Below are 17,117 nucleotides of genomic sequence, written 5' to 3' on the forward strand. Positions count from 1 at the left end.
TGCCCCAGCCTTTTAAATAGCCTCCAGAGCCCTGGGGAAGTGACGGTCCTCCAGTGGCTATTTAAAGGACCGGGGCGGCAGAGGCTGCTGGAGTCCCAGCCCTTTAAATAGCCCCCGGAGGGTCCCCCCCACCCTAGGGCTCTGGTTGCTATTTAAAGGGTTGGGGTGGTAGAAGCCTGGGAGCCCCGGGCCCTCTAAATAGCCGCCGCAGCCCTTCAGCCACTACCCCAGGGCTCCAGCAGCGGGGCTCTGGAGGCAATTTAAAGGGCCTGGGGCTCCAACCACTGCCCCAGGCCCTTTAAATTGCCCCCTGGGGAAGCCGGGCTGCCCCAGTACGGTGCACCGGCTCTTGCCAGTACGCCGTACCGGGGCATACCGGCTTACTTTCACCTCTGGCTTAAAGCTTCCAGTACAATTGATTTGACCTTTAGTTAAACGTCACATCAACTAGGCAATAAGTCTTTACCTATTCTTTGGGCAGCCATGTAAGACTGGGTTCATTACCTCCTCTAGGAGAAAAGGGAGAAGAGTAGAAATTCACTACAGAGCTGACCACCCAGAGCGAATATACCTGGCAAGCATACAGAAACTAATATTATTTATGTGTATTGTGGTAGCACCTAGAGGCCCCACCCCAACTGTGCTGGGTGCTGTACAAACACATAATTAAATGGTTAGGAAAAGCATTGCAAACCCTAAGATTTCTGATTGGACTAACTACTGCAAGAGTTGCTAGTGTCCCCCACTGTTGTTAACCAGATTTTATTGTATTTTTTCTTTTCCAGACTTTGTCTGACTCCTGGTCTTTTAAACCTTATCTCCAGTTTCCCCCTGCTTGATTCAGTTGGCAGGACAATGCACTGAGCTTGTCTGAATTTCATGGGGGGTGGGAGGGCGGGGTGCTACCTGCTGATATTTATCATGATGATAATCGCCAGAGACCTGAAATTCAACTGACCAGTCAGCAAGCTGTATTATAGCACAAAATTCAGTCAATGGAGAAACTGAGATGCAAGCCATGAAAAGCACATTGTTGCATCAAAAGTTTATATAGGGTTACTTTCCCCCTGCACATTGGCTGCCTGACCATTTTGGGAAAAGAGCACTGCAGGGCACCGAATCACAATATGGGCCTGGTTTCATTTACGCTGAGGCCATTTGACACTTTTAATTCAAAGGTATTAAAAGGGGGAGTAAATTCTATTTACACCCATTTGAAGGTGGTTTTCCATGACTAGAGCAGTGTAAAGTGGCCTGAGTATAAATGAGAATCAGGCCTCATGTGTTTACTTTGCAAAGTTAGTAAATTATACTACTGGGTATCTCCACCCCCACCCCAAATTTCAGGTCAGCTCTTGCTCTCGTGGCAGCACCAATGCCTAAAGAGGTCCAGAAATTGGTCCGCTATATTGCCTGGATGGGACTGTGATCTGATTCAAACAAGTACAAGTGGAATCTGTGAATGACTTTATGTTATGGTCCAGAATTTCAAATGTAAGCATTTTCAGCCATGTACCTCATTTATATGTACAAATACCCAATGTGCATGTACAAATTAGGTATTGGCACATGTACCTTGTTCATCTAAGCACTTAGTTGACATGTGCATGTATATGTGCTTAATTTGTGAATGCACCTGGGATATATGCATGCATAACTGTGCACTAAGGTACACAGACAATTATACACCCCAACTTTGAAAATTGAGCCCTGTATGTACTGATTATGGCTGTCTATCTGATACTGCACTCATTCCTGGGGGGGCTCTTAACAGTCTGCTCAATGGAGTTTTAAAATGTTATTCCTAAAGTTTCCTTAAAATGACCTGATTTCTCCCTCTAATTTCCTATATTGATTTTGCCAAATAAGGAACCATCTTGTAACCAACTTATATGGTTTATAACACTGGTTCTCAACCAGGGATACACGTATCCCTGCGGGTACACAGAGGTTTTCTGCAGGGAGGGGGAGTACATCAGGTTATCTAGAACAGTTTCTCAACCTGCAGGGGTTGTCAGACAGATTTAGGGGATCATAACTGCAGGACCAATGATGGGGAGTGGCAAGCTTACATGCTTCAGCCTTGGGCAGTGGGGAACAGGCTCCAGCCCTGGGCGGGGTGGTGGGGTGAGGCTTAGGCTTCAGGGGTACAGTAGTCTGGAAAGGTTGAGAACCACTGGTTTATAATATTGACTTATTTCCTGCTTCTAATGTGATTTAAAGCAATGTTTTCCTGTGGATTTCCAATGTAAAGTCACAAAGAAACCAGTGGGATTTTAGCAGTGCTATTTTCCTGCTTGCTTTGAATTTGTTCTGGATTGAAACTGAAAGCTATGTAAAAGGCCTATAGGGGAAAAATTAATTGTAGTTTGCCTGGACAATTTGTCCAAAATGTACCTTTTCAACTGGCTCTTGGGCTCCAGAGTTAATTTTGAGCCATCACTTCCATTCTAAACGCCACAGGAGGAATTCTCCTTGCTGCTGGAGCCCCCTACTCAGCCAGAGGAGAGGTCTCCTGGTGCAGGGAGAGAGCCTGGAGGCTGCCCTATGCATGTCCCCTCACAAGTCCCAGCTAAGGGGCATGCCAGAGAGAGGGTAGTGAGGGCATCAGGGCAGGATCATGGTACTTAGCATTAAGGAGATTCTGTGGCACCTCTGGTCTGCTTAAGTTATACCAAGGGCCCCCAACCTGCCTAGAATTAGGAGGATGCAAACGGTGGCTTAAAGTAACCTTTTCCCCCATCCCATCAGTTGTGCCTGCATCTGCTGAACCTCCTGCAGGCATGGCACTCAATCTCATCCCTATTGTTGTAAGGGTGCCTTGCTTTCTCATTGCCTTGTCTTTGTTTCCCTCTGAGAGAAGGTTTAGAATAGGGTGAGATGGTATGTCTATTTATGGTATTGAAGTTGCAATGCTGTAATTAGCCCAAAGGTAACTTTTCTGAGATAATTGTAGGCAACTGAAAATTAAAATGAATAAAATAGCTTTAGGCCTTTGCATCTCTTTCACTTGCAGAGTATAATCTGCATGAGCATGTTCTGTGAAATCTCTCACTGACTTAATGGGATTTAGATCAGATCCTGAAGGAGCTTGATCATGCAGAGTGTTCAATATTCCTGTGAGGTGCTGAGCCCCCTCAATGCCCAGTGGCTTCCATGGGCATTGAGGGCACCCAACACTGCTCAGGAATGCTCAGCACGATGTAGGACTAAGTTCCCAGAGTCTGATCCACTGAAGTCAATGGCAGCACTCCCAGGGTATGTCTATACTACATTAAAACATCCAGCTCTGTGGGACCCATGCCTGCAGACCCGTTCTTTCCAAGCTCATGCTTGAGCATCCATGCTAGCACTTGACTGGAAGTGCCCTTGCCCATCAACATATCCAACAGAGCCATTTTGGGGGTCTGCACACTCCCTGCAATGGGAGTCAGTAACATAGATCCAGAACAGGTGGGAAAAACTCCTTGTATTTTCACTCCTTCTCTTGGAAATCAGAAGGAGCATCTGCCTTCAGTAGGATAATCAGACCTCATTGGTACAGACATGGCAGCCACTAACCCAGCTGATGCTGCTCATGTCTGTTGCCATAAACATAGATTTCCCCATATGTTGACTGGCGTTTCTGGAGCAGGCAGACTGGTGGAATCACATCATCATGTGGATCTAGAATGACCAGCAGTGGTTCCTTTTCCATATTTATTTATATAAATAAAGAATAAGTTTATTTAACAAAGCATAGAGATTCAAAGCAGTAGCAAGTAGAAGCACTGGAAACAATCTTCAATCTCTTGGTCACTCGATTACAGACCTAAAAGTCGCAATACTACAACAAAAAAATTTCAAAAACAGACTCCAAGGACAAACCGCTGAATTGGAATTAATTTGCAAACTGCACCATTAAATTAGGCTTGAATGGAGACTGGGAGTGGATGGGTCATTACACAAAGTACAACTATTTCCCCATGCTAATTTTTTCCCCCTGCTGTTACTCACACCTTCTTGTCAACTGTTGGAAATGGGCCATCCTGATGATCACTACAAAAGGTTTTTTTTCTCCTGCTGACAATAGCCCACCTTAACTGATCACTCTCGTTATAGTTGGTATGGCAACACCCATTTTTTCATGTTCTCTCTGTGTGTGTGTGTGTGTGTGTATATATATATACACACATCTTCCTACTGTATTTTCCACAGCATGCATCCGATGAAGCGGGTTTTAGCCCACGAAAGCTTATGCTCAAATAAATTTGTTAGTCTCTAAGGTGCCTCGTTCTTTTTGGAAACAAATGGTTACATATAAAATACAATTATACACATGCTAGAGTTTGTTTTAATTAACTTGATACTCTCATGTCTAATAAAATATGGCTCACCAGCACTTCACAGCCAGGGTGGCTGTGACTTTTTTTTTTTAATGAGACAATCATGCTGTCAGCTTGCCTCCTTGGTGATGGATGCTTTCTGTTTCTTTGCATCCCATACCAGACTAATTCTTTGATCTTTGCTATAAACAGAATACCCTCTTCCTGACTTTTTTCCTGTCTATTTTCTCTCTTGTAGATTTTGCAATCTTTCAACTGATATCTGGCTCAGTATGCAAATAGGCATCGATGGCGAGGCACACAATGACTGATACTCACATGGCCAGACAGATAAGCATCTGTTACTTCTAGCCCGAAAGGAATAGGTCTGGAATATGTCTTCTCTGGGTGACCTCCCTCAACTCCCAGACCTTAAGAATATAACTTTTAGTATAATACATAATTTAATTATTATTTGTACATACATATCACAATGATTATGATGACCAGTAGGCTATTATAGGCTCTCAGTAGAGACCTCAAGTGCTACCCTTTGAACTATTTTATTTATATATAAAAATCTGACCCAGGGATCCCCATAAATCTCTGTGTACCCCGTGTGCCCCCTGCCAGTTGGCACCAAGAGGGTGCCTGGGTCACAATCTCATTAGCAAAACTGACTCACAGTAGCTAGCCAGCAAAGTTTCATTTAAGTTCAAAGGTAGAAGATAAAAGCTACTGTGCAATGAATAAGAGCAAGGGAACAATGGCCATATGTTTTATACCTTTCATTAATCTGGCATTAAATTAAAAAAAACAGACCATATAATAGGTTTCCTTCTGTAGTTTTGTCTGACACAGCTAAACATTCTGATGGTGTGGCAGATCATCAGAGAGGTGGAACTGGGAAGAGTGAAAGGATGAAGTTCCTGTAGTTCAAGTTGGTTGTTTTTTTCTGAATCAAAAGGTAGCAGCAACTCTACTAATTAGGTTCAGTGTACATGTTTTGGCTTTCTTAATAGCAGGGTTTATAGGCAGTGCTTAGTTTAATACCTTTTTAATTAGTGGCTACAGATACTCACAGTAAATAACAAATATTCCAGTTTCAATTTTGTACCCTGGAACCTACAACTGACTTGGTGATGGGTGTTCTACGAATACCCATCACAGATAGGTAGAGTAGATAAGTTAAAAGACCAGTAGGTACATGCAAGAGAGGAGAGAAAGAATGCTCCATGGGATCATTCTTAATGAAAGATTGAAAAGGCATAATAGGAATAGCTTGGCTAAGCAATGACTTAGACAACATAATAACCCACTAACATTTGTGTGTGTAAATATGGCAAAGGGAATTATTTAGGGAGATGCTAGGAATTACAGGATGAAATTCATTAAGGGAGAATTCAAGATGACTAGCATGAAAAATGTCTAGACTATGAGATCTCAGAGGCTATGGGAAAGTCTCTCTAGGGCCCCTGCTGAGTACATTTTCCGTGCCAGCTTGGGACTCCAGAACCCTGCCTTGTTGAGCCAGACATGCTAGTCTGCTGCAACACAGACCCAGGTCTGGTCCACACCCCCAAAGCTGCAGACTTTAACCAAAAAACTGCTCAGAAGGTCACATATCTCCACCACCCAGTTCCCAATGGGATCCAAAGCCCAAATAAATCCATTTTACTCTGTATAAAGCTTATACAGGGTAAACTCATAAATTGTCTGCCCTCTATAACACTGATAGAGAGATATGCACAGCTGTTTGCTCCCCTAGGTATTAATCACCTACTCTGGGTTTACTAATAAACAAAAGTGATTTTATTAAGTATAAAAAGTAGGATTTAAGTCATTTCAAGTAATAGACAGAACAAAGTAAGTCACCAAGCAAAATAAAGCAAAAACATACATGTCTGAGCCTAATACATTAAGAAACTGATTACAGGTAAAATCTCACCCTCAGAGATGTTTCAATAAGCTTCTTTCACAGACTAGAGTCCTTCCTAGTCTAGGCCCAGTCCATTCCCCTGGTACAATCTTTGTTAGTTCCAGTAGACATCTTAGGTGAAAAGCAGGTGTGTTCTCATGACTGGCAGCTGCTTTGATCTGTTTCACCCCTTTATATCTTTGGCACAAGGCGGGAATCTTTTGTGTCTCTGGGTCCCCACCCCTCCTTCTAAATGGAAAAGCACCAGGTTTAAGATGATTCCAGTATCAGGTGACATGTTCACATGTCCTGTGAGACCCCAGCCTCCATTCTTCCAGGGCTGGCCTGCACGGACCCAGGAAGGTTTGCAAGTAAACAGATCATTTACAACCAATTATCCTAGTCAGTGGGAGCCATCAAGCTTACAAACCACCATTAATGGCCCACACTTTGCATAATTACAATAGGACCTCAGAGTTATACTTCATATTCCTAGTTTCAGATACATTCATACAAATGGGATGAACACACTCAATAGATTATAAGCTTTGTAATGATACCTTACAAGAGACCTTTTGCATAAAGCATATTCCAATTACATTATATTCACACTCATAAGCATTTTCCCATAAAACATTATGGAGTGCAATGTCACAAGACTCATTCAAACTTGGTCATCTTTCACGTATGTTTTTGCTAGGGTGATGATAAAGCTTGGAAGTTTTGGGGCATGGTCACATGTTTACAGTTACAAGTGTAGTTACAGAATAGATAAGAAGCACGTCACTGCTGTATCTGAACAAGTGCAAGCGAAGGCTAAATCGATAGTTCTGGTGCTATTGTAATTGGGGGTTAGCTTTGATGAAGAGGAAGGCCTGGGACCTTGGGGACGCTGTTCTGTAGTTATGTTATAACTGATAATTACTACATCTTTAGTTCCTTATACAATATAGCTAGGGGTTAGCAATTGTAATACCCTTCTCCCCCTCTTCCTTAAGTTTCTAAGGTAAAATAGAACAATGCTGGAGGCACAATGGACTGTTTGTAGCTGTGATGCTATGGAGCAAAAGTACAGATGGATGTTTCACCACCATGTCTGTTAATAAGGCATTGAATGCAATGGGAGTGGAGGAGAGAAGAATATAAGTGGGTAACTATTGAAAGACTTCTTGGCATCAATGGACTTTGGATCAAGCCCCTGGCAAACAGTCAGTAAAGCTAGGTACAAATCTATTATAAATGCCCATTCCTTACTTCTCTTCTCCCTAAGCACTTAACACAGCAACGGTAGTATAAATTGGGGAGGGGGGTGGCTTCCCACCTCAAGCATGTAGTGGAATGTGCTGGCCTCAGTGGCCAAAATAGAAGATGTACTCCAGTCCCGAACCATCCCATGGTGAATAGCGGTAGGGTATGGTGAAGAGAAGTACAGCTACCTCAGAGGTTTACACAAGGAAGAATGAGCTTGAGTGATCTAAGTGGCTTAAAATCCATCAATTATTTCTTGCCTTCATTAATGAAAATAAAGAACAATTAAGTGTCATGAGACAGAGAGAGAGCACCCAGTGGCCAGCTCAGTAACATTGGTATCTGAACTGCAATCACAAAATGGCAGCTGCCTCATTTTGCTGCAGGCAAGGAGGCTGCTTTACACTTAAAGGTGTAATACACAGAAGACATTAGCACATCTCCTTTCAGTTTCATAGCTGCATGTATCAGGATTGTTTAAGTCTGCACATATACTTTATTAGTAGTTTGGCATCTTATGTAATTTTAGGTTTTGTTTTGTTAATTATTTCTGTCCACTTTTAAGAATGGCAAGATGTTTTAGCCTGCTTTGGGCTGCTGTCCTAGTTCCAACCTTGGAATTGTTTAACTGTTAACTAGATTTCTTATGGGTTCTGTAATGAAAATACAGCATGCAGCATTCTGGCATCACTAGTAGTTGAATATCAAAACATTTTAAATTATATTTCTACATATCTAATTACTTCCACTGTACCACAATAATAGGTTCCAATACAATTACATTCTGGGCCTTTTAATATATAAAAAAAAGCAGGAACTTAAATTATAGAGAATCTGAAAAACAAAGTTCCCTGGTAGTTTTTCAATATTCATCTAGCCACTTGAGATTCCACAGTCTTTTGAATAATCCTGGATTTTTATAATCAGAGTGATGGAGCAAATTTAAGATAAACAATTCATAAGAAAGTTAAAGTTCATTTTCAGAACAAAACTGGGCCTTTTCCTCTGACTTTCCCTAAAGATAAGGGCTCTGAGGAATTCAATACATTGAAGATAAATCCTCCTAATATAAAGCAATGTATTCCTAACTACATGGAGATGAGGGAGACATTCTCCCTCTAATAAACTTCCTTTCTAACCTGCTACTGAGGAAACAAGCCTGTCTGCATGAATAAAGGCATTCCTGTCTTAAGAGACCTCATTACCATTACATTAATGCTATTCATTTCTCAAGTACAATTCCTCTGAGGATCTCAAAGCTCTTTGCAAACATCTAATTAAGTATCACACTGCACTTGAGAGGTAATATTGTTTTACCCATTTTACAGTTCTGTAAATTGAGCTGGGGAGAGAGGTTCAGTGATTTGCTCAAGGTCAGCTGGTATATTGGAATACAGTGACCTCTTCCCATCTCACAAAGGACCCACTGCCACACCCACATCTCTTTCCCAGAGTGTGCAAAATTAACAAAATTGGTTCTTCAGTCCACCCTGGGACATAGTTCCCCTTTACTTCTCAGTCCTTCCTGCAGGAATCTTCCATGCACTTTTCACTGAGCACCATTAACTGGGGCTTTCTTCCTGGAGGCCCTTTTTCCCCAGAAGGTTCCCACTGCTGCCTCTTCTGGGGAACTCTTGTCCCAAGACCTTCCTGCTGCTCTCTGGCCCTGACTCACTGAGTCTTCCCCAAGGCCCAGCTTCCCTCTTTTAAACCTAATTGGGGGCAGCTGACCAGTCTCACATGCATTAGCCTTGCTCCCACTTAAAGGGCCAATGCCACCCTGTGACACCTCTCTGTGTTTTAAGACCTTGCCAACCCATAAGCCAAGCTTTACAGCTGCTATTTTTCTTTTTGGAGTCTCTGTAGCACATGTTTTGAGGTGGCCAGTTGTTCTGACAGTCCCCCAGTCCTCACGATGGGACTCATAAAAAAGGGGTCCCCTGACTCCCCTTCCACAAAGGAACTGCATTCACCCTTAGTCATTTTCCTGGGTCCTGGCCTGCTGATGAAGTACAGTCTGGGTCCCCACTTCACACTGCTCAGTCTCTACAATGAGCTTCCCCTCCCTGGCACCCTTGTCTATCTGGAGCATGGCCAACACCTGCTCCAGTTGTTTCCCACACTACCTCCACCCGAGACCTTGCTCATTCTTCTTTCATTTTTATCTTCTGATCAGTGATTTTCTACCAGGAGCTGCTTACATCCTCTAGTTCTCGTAGATACTCTTTCAGCTGTTTCCGTAAGCTCTGAAGAGGACAGGAGGCTTCCTTTTGGCTGTCTCAACTCAAACTTCCAGCTCCCTCAACTCCTTTTACAGTGGAGTGTTGGTTTTCACCATCTGAGGCTGTTGCCCTGGGTTCATGACATCTTTCCTCTCTGCATGGTTTTGCACTACTTTCATAGAATCATAGAATCATAGAATATCAGGGTTGGAAGGGACCCCAGAAGGTCATCTAGTCCAACCCCCTGCTCAAAGCAGGACCAATTCCCAGTTAAATCATCCCAGCCAGGGCTTTGTCAAGCCTGACCTTAAAAACCTCTAAGGAAGGAGATTCTACCACCTCCCTAGGTAACGCATTCCAGTGTTTCACCACCCTCTTAGTGAAAAAGTTTTTCCTAATATCCAATCTAAACCTCCCCCACTGCAACTTGAGACCATTACTCCTCGTTCTGTCATCTGCTACCATTGAGAACAGTCTAGAGCCATCCTCTTTGGAACCCCCTTTCAGGTAGTTGAAAGCAGCTATCAAATCCCCCCTCATTCTTCTCTTCTGCAGGCTAAACAATCCCAGCTCCCTCAGCCTCTCCTCATAACTCATGTGTTCCAGTCCCCTAATCATTTTTGTTGCCCTTCGCTGGACTCTCTCCAATTTATCCACATCCTTCTTGAAGTGTGGGGCCCAAAACTGGACACAGTACTCCAGATGAGGCCTCACCAATGTCGAATAGAGGGGAACGATCACGTCCCTCGATCTGCTCGCTATGCCCCTACTTATACATCCCAAAATGCCATTGGCCTTCTTGGCAACAAGGGCACACTGCTGACTCATATCCAGCTTCTCGTCCACTGTCACCCCTAGGTCCTTTTCCGCAGAACTGCTGCCTAGCCATTCGGTCCCTAGTCTGTAGCTGTGCATTGGGTTCTTCCGTCCTAAGTGCAGGACCCTGCACTTATCCTTATTGAACCTCATCAGATTCCTTTTGGCCCAATCTTCCAATTGGTCTAGGTCCTTCTGTATCCTATCCCTCCCCTCCAGCGTATCTACCACTCCTCCCAGTTTAGTATCATCCGCAAATTTGCTGAGAGTGCAATCCACACCATCCTCCAGATCATTTATGAAGATATTGAATAAAACCGGCCCCAGGACCGACCCTTGGGGCACTCCACTTGATACCGGCTGCCAACTAGACATGGAGCCATTGATCACTACCCGTTGAGCCCGACAATCTAGCCAGCTTTCTACCCACCTTATAGTGCATTCATCCAGCCCATACTTCCTTAACTTGGTGACAAGAATACTATGGGAGACCGTGTCAAAAGCTTTGCTAAAGTCAAGAAACAATACATCCACTGCTTTCCCTTCATCCACAGAACCAGTAATCTCATCATAAAAGGTGATTAGATTAGTCAGGCATGACCTTCCCTTGGTGAATCCATGCTGGCTGTTCCTGATCACTTTCCTCTCATGCAAGTGCTTCAGGATTGATTCTTTGAGGACCTGCTCCATGATTTTTCCAGGAACTGAGGTGAGGCTGACTGGCCTGTAGTTCCCAGGATCTTCCTTCTTCCCTTTTTTAAAGATTGGCACTACATTAGCCTTTTTCCAGTCATCCGGGACTTCCCCGGTTCGCCACGAGTTTTCAAAGATAATGGCCAGTGGCTCTGCAATCACAGCCGCCAATTCCTTCAGCACTCTCGGATGCAACTCGTCCGGCCCCATGGACTTGTGCATGTCCAGCTTTTCTAAATAGTCCCTAACCGCCTCTATCTCCACAGAGGGCTGGCCATCTCTTCCGCATTTTGTGATGCCCAGCGCAGCAGTCTGAGAGCTGACCTTGTTAGTGAAAACAGAGGCAAAAAAAGCATTGAGTACATTAGCTTTTTCCACATCCTCTGTCACTAGGTTGCCTCCCTCATTCAGTAAGGGGCCCACACATTCCTTGGCTTTCTTCTTGTTGCCAACATACCTGAAGAAACCCTTCTTGTTACTCTTGACATCTCTGGCTAGCTGCAGCTCCAGGTGCGATTTGGCCCTCCTGATAACATTCCTACATGCCCGAGCAATATTTTTATACTCTTCCCTGGTCATATGTCCAACCTTCCACTTCTTGTAAGCTTCTTTTTTATGTTTAAGATCCGCTAGGATTTCACCATTAAGCCAAGTTGGTCGCCTGCCATATTTACTATTCTTTCGACTCATCGGGATGGTTTGTCCCTGTAACCTCAACAGGGATTCCTTGAAATACAGCCAGCTCTCCTGGACTCCTTTCCCCTTCAAGTTAGTCCCCCAGGGGATCCTGGCCATCCGTTCCCTGAGGGAGTCGAAGTCTGCTTTCCTGAAGTCCAGGGTCCGTGCAGTCCGTGCAGTCCGTGCACAGTCCGTGCAGTCCGTCCGTCCAGTGCACTTTCCTCTGCATCACTCCCAGGAAACAGCACCAGACTGTTCCCAAAATCACTGGCCACAGAAGATCCTTGGCTACGCTGACATGTAGCCAGCCACGCCCCTACTGTACCCCCAGCTCAACCTCTGCCATGGGATAGACAAGTGCGTTGCCCTGTACACATGAAACATGTACAGAGAGATGCTGGTCCACTTTCTTTGCCAACACTCCTCTTTTCCAGACAAGGGTGCACCTGCAACCTTGAGTCCATGAGACCTACTGACAGTCTTCCCAGCCTGACTGGCACTTCATGTGGCCAAGACCCAGTGCCATTCAGAGTGGACCTCAGGTTCACAAGCCTGGCTCTAAAAACAGGCCAGGTAAACACCCTCCATTATTGGGCATTCTCTCCTAATATGCCCAGGCTTGCCACATCTGAAGCGTACCACTGGACTTTCTGGCTGCCCCCAGAAGCACTTCTGCTAGATTGTAGGTCTGAATGGGGCCCCGGTAGCTCCTGAAAATCCTCCTGTTTTGGGCTACTTGGGGCCCTCTCCAATTGAGGGCTTCCCAGTGACTCCTTAAATCAGGGTACCCCCTTGTCTGGTCTCTCCCAGTGGGCCACTCCTAGTGTGCCATGCCATTCAGGCCAATCCGCTTCTTTGGCCTCAAAGGTGGCTTCTGCCCACCCAAAGAAGCAGGCTGGAATCACCTTACCCAGCTCTTGGATTCCAAGGGAAGAACCTTCAAAGACCATGGTTTTCTCTGTGGAAGTTGTCTCTGGGCGTAGCCACCAGGCAGCAAGATCCTGTAATCTCTGAGCCTCTACCTGTGGCCATGCCCCTGTGAGAATGGTCCAGCCCAGAAATGGTGCCAGTGTACCTCCAGCATCAGTCCTAGTCTATCAAGATGGCAGCCTTCACCACAGGTTAGGAGCTCACCTGTTCATCTCTCGCTGCCCAGTAGGCTGCCTGTGCCTCATGCCAGAAACAGTGCTCTGCAGCCCCCCAGATCGATTCGTCCAAGCCCACTGCACTGGCCACTCACTTCAGGGTATGCAGGAAGGTCTCCGGATTCATCCTCTGGCACCTGCTTCGCCAGTCCAGGGACCAGCTGGCCCAAGCTACTCCTTCCAGTATCAGCTGAACTCCCCAGAGTCCCTTGGCCCAGCCGTATCTGCATCCACTCCTGTTGCTGGAAGTGATTGCAGTGCCCCTGCTGTTGAACCCCTTGTTGTTTCTGCAGGCTGCCCATTGGTTGCAGGAATATAGCCTGGACCTATTGCGGCTGCCTCTGTAATGCAGCTGTCTTCTGCTGCTGCACATCACCTCCTCCACCTTTCCTGATCACCCAAACTGGGGTGGGGGGTTGTCAGTCAAAAGTCAGAGGCTTCAATGTCCCTTGGATTCCAGAGGCCAATCACCTGCCCACATTCTCCACCATGTGTAATGAGCTGGCCAGCTCCCCGGCTCACAAAGGACCCACTTCCACAGCCAGCGTCTCTTTCCAGGCAGTTTGAATTTCCCCATTCTAGACAACAGTAACAAAACCAGTTCCTCAGCCCTCCCTGGGATACAGCTCCCTGCGGATTTTCCTCCCTTTACTTCACAGTCCTTCCTGCTTCAGGGCTTCCTGCAGGACTATTTCATGCTCTGCTCTCTGAGTACCACTACACTAGGCTTTCTCCCTGGAGGCCTTTTGTCCCTAGTACCTCTCCTCCCAGGGGATGCTGGTAGCCTGTTGTCCCAGGAACAACATAACAACCTCCTCCTCCTCCTGCTGTCAGCAGCAGCTGCTGCCCTTGCTCTCCAGGTCTCCCCTCCCCCCATCTCTAGGGTCAGTGCCCTCTTCTAGACCTAATTGGGGTCAGCTGACCAGTCAGGTGCACTGATCTTGCTCCCTCTTATGGAACTAGGGAAAGAATCTAGGCCTCCTTGTTCCCAACTCTTCGTTCTAACCAGTAGACCAGAACATCTCACACAAGCTAACTAATGACAACATTCTTTTGAAATGTTTGAGCACACAACAGATTTCTGCTGGCTTGAGAGTAAAGTGTCCAGTGCATCTGTAATCATTGTCTACCGTATTTAGCCTTTATTAAAACCAGCTGGAGGGCCACAAACTCTAGATTGGTCTAGAGAGATGCCAAATGGCTCTGTAAAAACCTTGATGCTTCATGTGCAGTATAGACGTGTTTTCTCCAGCATGCTGAGTCCATTCACCACGTATGCCTACATCCTGCAAAGGCAAAGAAAACTCATAGTGACATTGTTATATCTTTGCACTATGGGGCTAAAAAATAGCAATGTAGACACTTGGGCTCAGGCTGGAGCCATGGCTCTGAAATCCAGTGAAAGAAGTGGAGCTCTGAACACGGGCTCTATGCCTAGCAGGAGCATGTATACTGCTTGCTGTGGCCTCCTAGCGTAAGCCAAGTCAGTTGGCCTGGACTCTGAGACATGCTGCCGTGGTTGGTTATTTTTGGTTTTTTCCCCCAGCATAGACATGCCCTTTGTGTCTTGACTGACAGTAGGTCACAAGTGTTTAGGATATAAGTTTTGGGTTGGGGGTGGAAAGCGTTCCTTTGCAAGGAGATAATCCCCACATTTTAGAGACGTAAGTATCCATAAAATAGAACAAAGTTAATGGGAAGTGAAAATCATTGAAGAAGTGGGTCCTTTTGAAGCAAGCAGTTGTGACTTTTAAGGCAAAGTTCTAGTAAGCTCTTTCTAGTAAGCCTCACCGGCACAGCACCAGGGTAGGATTCCAGTCTAGGGCCCTGATCCAGCAATTGGATCCATGCAGATGTGCCTTTGCATGCAGAGTTCCATTCACTTCTGTGAGGCTCAGTGCAGCTGCGAAGATCTGCCTATGTGGATCCAATTTGCAGGACCTCAACCTAACTAAAAAGTTGCTAGAGTGGGGACTCCGCAGATCCAGAGGAGTGATCATGGTCTGCTGCTTAGGAAACATGGCCAAGTGGCAGGGGTGGTCTGCAATATACGCTTGGAGAGTTACATGTGGCTCGTATTTTGGTGTGGCAGTAAGGTGCACCCTACCACCACTCACTTCCACCCCGAGCCAAATACCGTGTCCACAACGTGAATGCAGCATGCTTGGCACTGCTCCACTCCCATTTCCCCTACTCCCCACATGATTCACATCTCCTATAGCAAAATCCCTGGGCTCCGTTCTCCAGTAAAACTACGAGAAAGATATTCAGAGCAAGGGTTTTCCAAATCCTCTCCTTAATCTGACAAAGAGCTGAGGACAGTCACATGCCCAAAGCTTGACACACAATGGTTTAATCTAACTCAATTTAACAAGGCAGAGAATAAGTTACACGGTTCTGCAAACCCACCTGAGGTCAGAGAGCTAAGTAACTTCCAGAGTGTCCTCCCCTCTCTTTCAGATAGAGCAGCCTGTCAATCCCCAAAAGCCTTATGCTGCCTTTGCTGCTTTTAGTAGCCTGGATATGTCTGTAGAGCGCAATAAAACAGTCTGCAGAGCTACCTGAGTCCTGAGGCAGCTATAACATAGGACCCTTGAGTGTGCCCTGCTGCCTGACAGGGCAACTCTTATTGACGTTATAAGGCTTCTCTCGTGCAATGTGGCTGAATAGCTCCCATCTGACTGGATCAATTAGCAGCTCGCAGCACTGATGTATTTCTCTCCCCCACCGCCTGTGCCTAGACTCATCCTTTAGTTTAGCACCTTGGCAGCTGCGCGGGATGGTCTGCTTTTAGTAAGTTGGCTCTGCACTTTTCCTGCAAGTTTGTCAATCAAGAACCTTTCTACCCAGTGTAAGGGCCTGATTCTGAGAGGTGCAGAGCCCAATAATTGTAACAGGGCTTGAGGGTTGCTCAGCATTTCACAGGATGAGTCTCTAATCACTTCTAACTCTCCAGCCAGTCCACGGCTTGCTTTCTGCACAGTGGCTAATGTTTCCTCTGACAACATTTTCCCCTTAGAGCCGGTCTCCGTATCTAGAGGCTCTTCTTCCCCCAAGGTTCCTGTACTCGCTCAGGCCAGCCTTCAGCCCTAGTGTGACTCCATTAAATTCAGTGCCGTTGTGCCACTTTGTACCATTGCTGAGTTTGGCCTAATGGTTCTACTAGGTTTCTTTGCCTATATCTTGTATCCTACACTAAAGAAAGTCATGGCACAGACACCCATGTATTTTATACTCTATATTCTTTTCATCTAGGGCTGGGCTTTGTTCTGAAAATCTCCCCACTTCCATTCCCCCTCCCAATTCTGCAGCTCGGGCACTGTTCTGCTTAGAAGCAGAAGAACAAAAATGAGCGTAAAATAAACCTTCTTCCCACTTCTGTGCAGCTCTTTCAGATGGAGGATTTTAGTGGGGCACAGTGGCATGCCAGGAGGGCACTTATTGTGTAGGGTACATTCCAATGATGGGCTCTGAAAGCAGCAAAACTTCATTAAACAGCCTGGCAGCCACAGCTCAGGGGTATATTTTCAACTGGGCCTTTAAGGCACTGCCCCATGTTGGAGGTATTGTGGAATCACACTGCTCCAGAGGCATGTGCACAAGCTTTCCAAGGCGCCAGTGAGCATGGGGGGAACAGACCACTGCCACATGGTGTTGAGATCCAGGCATAACAGGCATTGAATCAGATCTGCAGTTGGTGTAAATTGGCACGGCTCTATTGACCTCAGTGGATCTCTGTCAGTTCATATCAGCTGAGGATCTAGATCATCCTTTTCTCATCCTCTTCCCCTAGAATCAAAACATTAAAAAAATCCTACATGTTTCTCTGAGCCAGAGGAATGGAGTATGGGGGTGGAGAAAAAGCTTTAATTTTGGACTCCTATGCTCAAATTAGATCTCAGCACTCTAATATAGTGCAGCATTTAGCTACCATGATAAGCATTGGCCACAACGTGAATGTGTGTACCTAAGGCAAGTTACAAAGCCCCACCCCTGTTTTTGATCTGGAGTCACAACTGGTTAATCCTGATCTCCTTCATATGCAGTCATGTTTGGGTATTGTTACAGCTGCCTATCAAGATCTGTCCGGCTC

The sequence above is a fragment of the Lepidochelys kempii genome, chromosome 2 (genome assembly GCF_965140285.1).
Source record: "Lepidochelys kempii isolate rLepKem1 chromosome 2, rLepKem1.hap1, whole genome shotgun sequence".
Classification (NCBI taxonomy): Eukaryota; Metazoa; Chordata; order Testudines; family Cheloniidae; genus Lepidochelys; species Lepidochelys kempii.